The 9,455-nt window shown below is 50.5% G+C and overlaps 1 pseudogene; it reads right to left on the bottom strand.

Moving 5' to 3' along the window:
- Positions 1-3,402: 3,402 nt before the first annotated feature.
- On the bottom strand, positions 3,403-3,574 carry LOC140471014 (U2 spliceosomal RNA; annotated as a pseudogene).
- Between the last annotated feature and the right edge of the window lie 5,881 nt (positions 3,575-9,455).

Raw genomic sequence — 9,455 nt, 5'->3', positions numbered from 1 at the left:
CAAATATAATTCTGCAGGACCCTGGTTCATGTAGGCAAACAGAATTTTTACAGACATTGCACTTATTCGATCAGAAATGCATCATGGAGACAACCAACCACTGCTGTATCCCCATGCTGACACCCCGACCAATCAGAGTCCACCTATCGGGTCTGAGAATTAAGATTGACGGCTAACTGTTTTTGCTGCAATGCCATTTTAATGATGAGCTAGCCAATCAGCATCACCTTTCACATTTCAACTCCTTTTGCAATGTTTTCAAAATAATAGAACTGGTTGCCACCTGTACGTGAGCAATATTACTGATATAGTTTGCTTGAAAGACTGGAATTACAGTTTGGGATAAGGTTGATCACTTTTTGTTGCCTTAGAAATTCACCGTAAACAGAATGGCTAGAAATTTGGTGAGTTCAGTGAATCTCTTTCTAAAAGTTCAGATTTGTTTGACTTTGAGACATAACAGCTTAGCTTTAATAAACATTCATTAGTGCACAAAACCCATCCATTCTGCAGCCGAGCTTTGAAACTGTTCTTTTAAGAAATCACCACAATTACAGGAATACTGTGAAGTTCAGAGACACAGAAAAAAACTACACCAACAAAATTTATGCTGGGAGAAAGTGAGGACTGCAGAGGCTGGAGATCAGTGTCAAAATGTGTGGTGCTGGAAAAGGAACAGATGGTCTTGAGGAAGAGCTTATGTTGGAGACATCGACTCTTCTCATCAGATGCTGCCTGACTGGCTATGTTTATTTAGCTCCACACTTTTTGAACAAAATTATCAATTATAAATTCCACAATTTACATCCCACAGGACCTCAAGTAGTAATCAATGTCATGTTACAGTGCAGAAGGTGGCGGTTTGGCACATCGTTTCTGTTCCAGCTTGTTAAATGTTATCTTTTTTATTAATTTGTGGGATGAGGGTGTTGTTGTCTCAGCCAGCATTTATTGGCCATCCCGAATGGTGCAAAGAGCAGTTCAGATTCCACCACATTGCTGTGGGTCTGGAAAAACATGGAGACCAGACTAGGTAAGGATGGCAATTTCCTTCCCTAAAAGCCATTCCAGAATAAGTTGGGTTCTTCAAACAATCAGCGATGGATTCATGATCATGATTACTCTCATACTTGCAGAATTTTCTGAAATTCAAATTCTATCATCTGCCATGGCAGGATTTGAATCTGGGTCCCCAGCACATTACCTGGGTCTCTGGATTAGCAGTCCAACGATAACATATATGGGTCATCGCTTGACCTGCAATATTAGATTATACAGAATAGCACTTATTCTCTAAACTGCAGTGAACAGCAGTCCCTGTGTATGCTATACTAAACAGCAATTTCTGAAGTCCCCGTGAGTATTACAGAGAGTAGCTGTCCCTGTCTGTATTATAGAGAAGAGCAGATCATGTGCATATTGCAGAGAACATTTGTTCCCATGTATTTTCTAACCCTTTCAAGTTTCATAACATGCTTTGAAGAGAAAGAAAGCCTGATATGCAACACAATAATCCAAAAGTAGCCCAACCAATGTGCTGCACAGCTGCAATATGACCTCTCAACTCCCATATTCAATGCTCTGTCCCATAAAGGAAAACATACTAAACACCTTCTTCACTAACATATCCATCTGTGACTCCCCTTTCAAGGAACTATGAACCGTGTTCCAAGGTCTCATTGGACACTCCCCAGGACCTTACCATTAAGTGTATAAACCCAGTCCTGATTTTCCTTTCTAAAGTGCAGTACCTCTCATTTAGTAAATTAAACTTCATCTGCCACTCCTCAGCTCAGCAGCCCATCTGATCAAGATCCTGTTATACTCTGAGGTAACCTTCATCGCTGTCCACTCCACCTCCAATCTTGGTGTCATCTGCAAATTAATAAATATACCTCTTATGCTCACATTCATATAATTTATATAAATGACAAAAAGCAGTGAACCCAGCACCAATCCCTGTGGCACCCCAATGGTCACAGGGCTTCAGTCTGTAAAACAAACCTCCACCACCACCACCATCTGTCTTCTAATTTCAAGCCAGTTGTGTATGAAAATGGCTAGATTTCCCTGTATTCCATGTGACCTAATTTTGCTAACCAGGCCACCATGAGGGAGCTTGTCAAAGCCTTCATCAATCCTCTTTGGTGATTCTTCAAAATACTCAATCCAGCTTGTGAGACATGATTTCCCATGCACAAAGCCACATTGACTATCCCTAACCAACCCTTGCTTAACCGGATGTGTGTAAATCCTATCCCTCAGGATCCCTCCAATAACTTGCCCACAACTGATGTCAGGCTCACCGGTCTATAGTTCCTGAGAATAGCAGAGTATAGCATAGAGAACAACAGTCCCTGTGAAAACAGAGAACAGCAGTCACATTGTATAATGCAGAGAACATGAATCCCTATGTCTAATATAGAGAACATGAGTCCCTATGTATAATACAGAGAATAGCAATCCCTCTGTCTATTACCAGTGCATGTGTAGAATATAGAGAACAGCAGTACCTGTGTATAAGAAAGAGAACAGCAGTTCCTGTGTCTTATCTGGAGAACAGCAGTACCTGTGTATAATATGGACAACAGCTGTCCCTGTGTATCATATAGAGAGCAGCAGTCGCTCTGTACAATGTAGAGGTCAGCAGTTCTTTTCCCTGCGGTGGGGGGTCCAGAACTAGAGGGCATAGGTTCAGCATGAGAGGGCAGAAAAAAATCAACAGGATCTAAGGGGCAACTTTTTCATGCAGAGGGTGGTGCATGTATAGAATGAGATGCCAGAGGAAGTGGTGGAGGCATTTAAATTAAATTAAACTAAATTACAGCATTTAAAGGGCATCTGGTTGGATATATGAACAAGAAGGATTTAGAAGGATATAGACCAATGCTGACAAATGGGACGAAATTAGGTTAGGATATCTGGTTGCCATGGACGAGTTGGGCTGAAGGATCTGTTTCTGTGCTGCACATCTCTCTGACTCTGTGCCTTAAATACATCAGATCTTTGCTTCACATTGTTCTTAAAATCTCTCATTTAATCCACCAAAGTGACTCTCATCATCATCAAAATCCGAACTGTTGATTACTTCAATAGCTTCATGTTCTCCCTTTTGTTTTCTGAAATGCCGTTTGCCATTAGGTAGAGCTGGTGGGCAACTTTGTAAAACGTTTGTTGTTGGGAATTGGAGTTGGTGGGAAGGGGCAGCATGTACCAGGGATGAAGTGACAACATTAAGAGTGAGTGCTGAACATAACACGCAGAAAGACTCAAACGAATCGGATTGTAGAACAAGCTGATTTGCACGAAGGCAAGTCTGACTTGACTAACCGAAAGCTTTCCGTATTCAGATCATATAGAATACAACATTTTAAAAAAATCTACCGTTCGCCTTTTTTAGTGGGGAGGTGCACCATTCCCAGAAACACTGCAATACTGGGATGATGCGTGAAGTTATCGGAGCAAGCTCCTGACACAACTTCGTCCTGCAAAAATCAGATTAATATTCAGTCCCTAAATCAGGGACTTATCAGATATTATAACTGACAAGAACTTTTTTTTATTTCAAAAATATACTTTATTCATAAATGATTTGATGGTCTGTACATTGGATCATGCCATACATATGTCCATATTTACAAACACAGATTCGACTTTATCCTTGTCCTTTACAATCCTGTGCATTTTTCAATCTTGTATATATACATATATTTGGCTGAGGCATCAGCAGAGCCCAATAAAAAACTTCTGTATGGGCCCCCTGTTCCTCTTTCGGCAGGCCGATCTTACACGGTGGTCTTTCCCCACCGCGCCTTGGCGGCAGCTGCCCCAAGCTTCAGCGCGTCCCTCAACACGTAGTCTTGGACCTTGGAATGTGCCAGTCTGCAACACTCGGTCGGGGTCAACTCCTTCAGCTGGAAGATCAACAGGTTTCGGACCGCCCAGAGAGCGTCCTTCACCGAGTTGATGATCCTCCAGGCGCAGTTAATGTTCGTCTCGGTGTGAGTCCCGGGGAACAGGCCGTAGAGCACGGAGTCCCGCGTCACGGCGCTGCTCGGGACGAACCTCGACAAGCACCACTGCATTCCTCTCCAGACTTCCTCTGCATAGGCACATTCCAGAAGGAGGTGTGTGACAGTCTCGTCCCCCCCGCAGCCACTTCGAGGGCAGCGTGCGGTGCGGCTGAGAGTCCGGGCGTGCATAAAGGATCTCACAGGCAGAGCCCTTCTCACCACTAGCCAAGCCACGTCTTGGTGCTTGTTGGAAAGTTCTGGCGATGAGGCATTCTGCCAAATGGCTTTGACAGTCTGCTCAGGGAACCGCTCGACAGGATCCGCCCTCTCCTTTTCCCGAAGGGTCTCAAGGACGCTACGTGCTGACCACTTCCTGATGGACTTGTGGTCAAAGGTGTTTTTCCTCATAAATATCTCCACGAAGGACAGGTGATACGGAACGGTCCAACTACTCGGAGCGTTCCGCGGCAGCGAGGCCAGGCCCATCCTTCGCAACACCGGGGACAGGTAGAACCTCAGTACGTAGTGACACTTGGTGTTTGCGTACCGGGGATCCACGCACAGCTTGATGCAGCCACACACAAAGGTGGCCATCAGGGTGAGGGTGGCATTGGGCGTGTTTTTTCCCCCATTGCACCGGTCTTTGTACATTGAGTCTCTTCGGACCCGGTCCATCTTTGATCTCCAAATGAATTGGAAGATGGCCCGGGTGACTGCGGCGGCACAGGTCCTGGGGATAGGCCAGACCTGTGCCACATATAGCAATACTGAGAGGACCTCACACCTGATGACCAGGTTTTTTCCCGCGATGGAGAGCGACCGTTGCCCCCATCTGCCTAGTTTCTGTCTCATCTTCCTGATCCGCTCCTCCCAGGTCTTGGCGCACGCCCCAGCCCCCCCGAACCAAATACCCAGCACCTTCAGGTGGCCAGTCCTGACGGTGAAGGGGATAGAGGATTGGTCGGCCCAGTTCCCGAAGAGCATGGCCTCGCTCTTGCCTCGGTTTACCTTGGCCCCCGAGGCCCGTTCGAACTGGTCGCAGATGCACACGAGTCTGTGCACGGACAGCGGATCCGAGCAGAAAACAGCGACGTCATCCATGTACAGGGAGGCCTTAACCTGCAGGCCCCCGCTGCCAGGAATAGTCACACCCCTCAGGCTCGCATCCTTCCTGATGGATTCGGCAAATGGCTCTATGCAACACACAAACAAGGCGGGTGAGAGGGGGCATCCCTGCCTGACTCCAGATCTTACAGGGAAGCTATCTGATTCCCACCCATTGATTGAGACTGCACTGACAATGTTGGTGTAGAGCAGTCTGATCCAATTTCCGATTCCCTCCCCAAAGCCCATTTTGGAGAGGACATCCCTCATATATGTATGCGATATCCTGTCAAAGGCTTTCTCCTGGTCCAGGCTGATGAGGCAGGTGTCCACCCCCCTGTCCTGCACGTAGGCGATCGTATCCCTGAGGAGTGCGAGACTCTCAGAGATCTTCCTGCCCGGTACAGCACAGGTTTGGTCCGGGTGGATCACCAATCCCAGAGCAGACCTGACCCGGTTGGCGATGACCTTTGACAGGATTTTGTAGTCTGCATTTAACAGTGAGATCGGTCTCCAATTTCTAATTTCCTCCCTCTCCCCCTTCCGCTTGTAGACGAGGGTGATGATGCCTTTCCTCATGGATTCACTCATGGTACCTGCCCGGAGCATACTGACATACACCTCCAGCAGGTCCTGGCCGATCAAGTCCCAAAGAGCGGAATAAACCTCGACCGGTAAGCCGTCGCTTCCGGGAGTTTTATTCTTTTCGAAGGACTCGAGGGCCTTGGTCAGTTCATCCAGAGATAGCGGCTGGTCCAGCCTCTCTCGTGTTCCGTCATCTAGGACCTCCGTGATAGAGGACAGGAACGACTGGGAGGCCGCGCTGTCGGTCGGCTTCGAGTCATACAGGCTGGCGTAGAAGGATTTGCTGATCCTCATGACGTCAGCCTGAGATGACGTTACCGAGCCATCTTCTTTCTTCAGGCTGCTGAGCACGGAGCTCTCTTTGTGCACCTTCTGGAAGAAGAAACGTGAGCACGTCTCGTCCTGCTCCACCGAGCGGACCCTGGACCGGAAGATTATCCTGGAGGCCTCCGAGGCAAAGAGCGAGGCTTGCTGGCCCTTCACCTCCTTGAGGTCCTCCGTGACATCCACCCCCATCGTCTGCAGCAGGAGCAGGTTCTGCATACTTTCCTGGAGCTGGGACAGTTTTCCCCGCCTCTCTCTCGCCTCCTGGACACCTTTGAGGATAAAGAACCTCTTGATGTTCCCTTTTACCGTTTCCCACCAGTCCGCTGGAGACTCAAAGAGGGGCTTCACGGTTCTCCAACCTGCGTAATCCCTCTTGAGCTCTTCGATGTTTCCCGGGGTCAACAGCTTAGTGTTCAGTTTCCACGTTCCCTTGCCCGCCCGCTGTTCGTCCTGTAGGTGACAGTCGGCCAGCAGGAGGCAGTGGTCAGAGAAGAACACCGGCTTGACGTCGGTGGATCTGACCGAGAGCGTTCGGGACACAAACAGGTAATCTATCCTTGAGCGGATAGACCCGTCTGCCCGTGACCAGGTGTATCTACGCTGCGCTCCGTCTGCAGGGGCGCTGAAGACGTCGTGCAGCTTGGCGTCTTTGACCGTTTCCATCAGGGCCCTGGACGTAGCGTCCGGTTTACTGTCCCCCCCGCCGGATCGTCCATCAGCATCAATGATGCAGTTGAAGTCTCCGGCCAGAATGACCGGCCTGGACGTAGCCAGCAGCAGTGGAAGCTGTTGCAGGACGGCCAACCGTTCACTCTTACCCACTGGGGCGTACACGTTGATTAGTCTCACGGGAGCGTTTCTGTATTTGACGTCCACGACGAGGAGGCGCCCGCCCACCACCTCCTTAACCTCGGAGATGGTGAAGTTGCCTCCCCGCAACAGGATACCCAGGCCGGAGGCACGGCTATCGTTGCCCCCCGACCACACTGACGGCCCGTGGGCCCACAAGCTCGACCATCTCCTGTAACTGCTGAGGTACGGTATCCCGCACTCCTGCAGAAACAGGACATCGGCTTTGACGTTGGCCAGGAAGGCCAGCGTTGAAACACATCGCGTAGCCGCTTTAATGCTACGCACATTTATGCTGGCAATTTTAAACCCCATTTTAACAGTTTGCGGGGTTACCAGTGTCCATTTTCTTCTGGTCTTGCTCCAGTGGGGTAGCTGCGTGCATCCCCGTGGTGACAGCAAACTGCTGGACCTTCCCAGGGCTGAGGTAGTTGTCCGGCTCCACGCTGGAGTCATTTCCCCGCTCTGGTGTCATCGTGTCAGACCCAGGGTCCGCATCGCCCCGTTCTCCATCTGACATCAGGGCTGTCACTGGGACGCTGCTCCCAGTTCCCTGGAGCTGTGGGCCGGTGGGTACCCCTTGGTTCTCACCGGGTAGGGGGAGGCCTTCACCCATCCCCTCAGAGGGATCGTCTTTTCCTTCTTGGGCGGTGTTGCCCTCCTTTCTCCCCACGGCGCTCTGCCTCTTCCTCCGGAGGCGACCCTTCTTGCGCCCGTCCTCACCCTCGGAGGAGCTGCCTGTATCCTCCTCTTGGAGGTGTCTCTTCCCCCTTCGCTTGGTGGCTTTGGGGCCCTCGAGAGGTTTCCTTTTCCTGTTTTTAACGATAATCCACTGCTCTGCCTCCTTTGATCCCTCCTCTTCCATTTCCTCCGTCTGTCTTGCAGGAGCTTGGGTCGGCTGCTGCATCTCCCCGCTGTCTGCTGCCTGCTCCTCTACAACTTTCCCTTCCTTCTGGGTGCCTCCAGGCACCGTTCCTTTGCTGATTCGCGGTACCTCGTTAGACTTTGTCGGTCCGCGGCTCGTGTTGCCACCTCCGGCCATCTGTGCGTAGGTGGCGGCTCCTCGTCTTGGGCAGGCCTTGTACATGTGGCCCGCCTCCCCGCACAGGTTGCAGCTCTTTTCCTCCCGACAGTCCTTTGTCAAGTGACCCTCCTGTTTGCAGTTCCTGCAGATGGTCACTTTGCAATCCACCGCCACGTGTCCCGACTTCCCGCAGGTTCGGCACACTTTGGGCTGCCCTGCATATGTCAGGTAGCCTCTGCTCCCTCCGATTGCGAAGCTCGAGGGTGGGTGGAGGATGTTCCCACTGTCATCGGCCCTCAGAGTTACCTTGACCTGCCTCTTACTGGTCCAGATCCCAAAGGGGTCGATCACATCGGTGGCTTCTCCCTCGACTTGGACGTACCTTCCCAGGAAGGTCAGGACATCAGCCGCTGGAACGTAGGGGTTGTACATATGGATTGTAACAACCCGGTTCCTCTGTGCAGGAAGCACACACAATGGCGTCGCCGACAAGATGGAGAACAGCGGCTCCCCTTCCTTCTCCTTGAAGACCTTCAGGAGCTGTTCGCACTGCTTCACGCTTCTGAAGGTCACATCGAAGTAGCCTGCCCCAGGGAAATCCTGCAGGCAGTACACGTCTGCGGCTGCAAGGCCGCAACACTCCAGCAGAACTTTCTTCACAAACACCGTCCGATCCACCGGTGTGTGCTCCTCCACCTTCTTCACAGTCACCCTGACTGTGTTCCGAATGCCCTGGCCCGGGCGGCGAGTGGCTGCTGAGGCCATAGCTCAGAGGTTGGCTGGTCCCTGAATTGGCGTTAGGCCGAAGCCAGCATGAAGATCCACCAAGAGCAGGTCAGCACAACCAAACGATCCTCCAACGTCCAATCACGATCCAGCGATAGTCTCCAGCAGCTCCGACGACTCGCAACTTCCCGGAGTTTTTTTTTTTTTTTTATTTCAAAAATATACTTTATTCATAAATGATTTGATGGTCTGTACATTGGATCATGCCATACATATGTCCATATTTACAAACACAGATTCGACTTTATTCTTGTCCTTTACAATCCTGTGCATTTTTTCAATCTTGTATATATACATATATTTGGCTGAGGCATCAGCAGAGCCCAAAAAAACGTCTGTATGGGCCCCCTGTTCTTCTTTCGGCAGGCCGATCTTACACGGTGGTCTTTCCCCACCGCGCCTTGGCGGCAGCTGCCCCAAGCTTCAGCGCGTCCCTCAACACGTAGTCTTGGACCTTGGAATGTGCCAGTCTGCAACACTCGGTCGGGGTCAACTCCTTCAGCTGGAAGATCAACAGGTTTCGGACCGCCCAGAGAGCGTCCTTCACCGAGTTGATGATCCTCCAGGCGCAGTTAATGTTCGTCTCGGTGTGAGTCCCGGGGAACAGGCCGTAGAGCACGGAGTCCCGCGTCACGGCGCTGCTCGGGACGAACCTCGACAAGCACCACTGCATTCCTCTCCAGACTTCCTCTGCATAGGCACATTCCAGAAGGAGGTGTGTGACAGTCTCGTCCCCCCCGCAGCCACTTCTCGCAACTTCCCGGAGT

The sequence above is a fragment of the Chiloscyllium punctatum genome, chromosome 52, assembly GCF_047496795.1.
Source record: "Chiloscyllium punctatum isolate Juve2018m chromosome 52, sChiPun1.3, whole genome shotgun sequence".
Classification (NCBI taxonomy): Eukaryota; Metazoa; Chordata; class Chondrichthyes; order Orectolobiformes; family Hemiscylliidae; genus Chiloscyllium; species Chiloscyllium punctatum.
The sequence above is the reverse complement of the archived record's forward strand: the minus strand, read 5'-3'. Positions and strand labels throughout refer to the sequence as shown.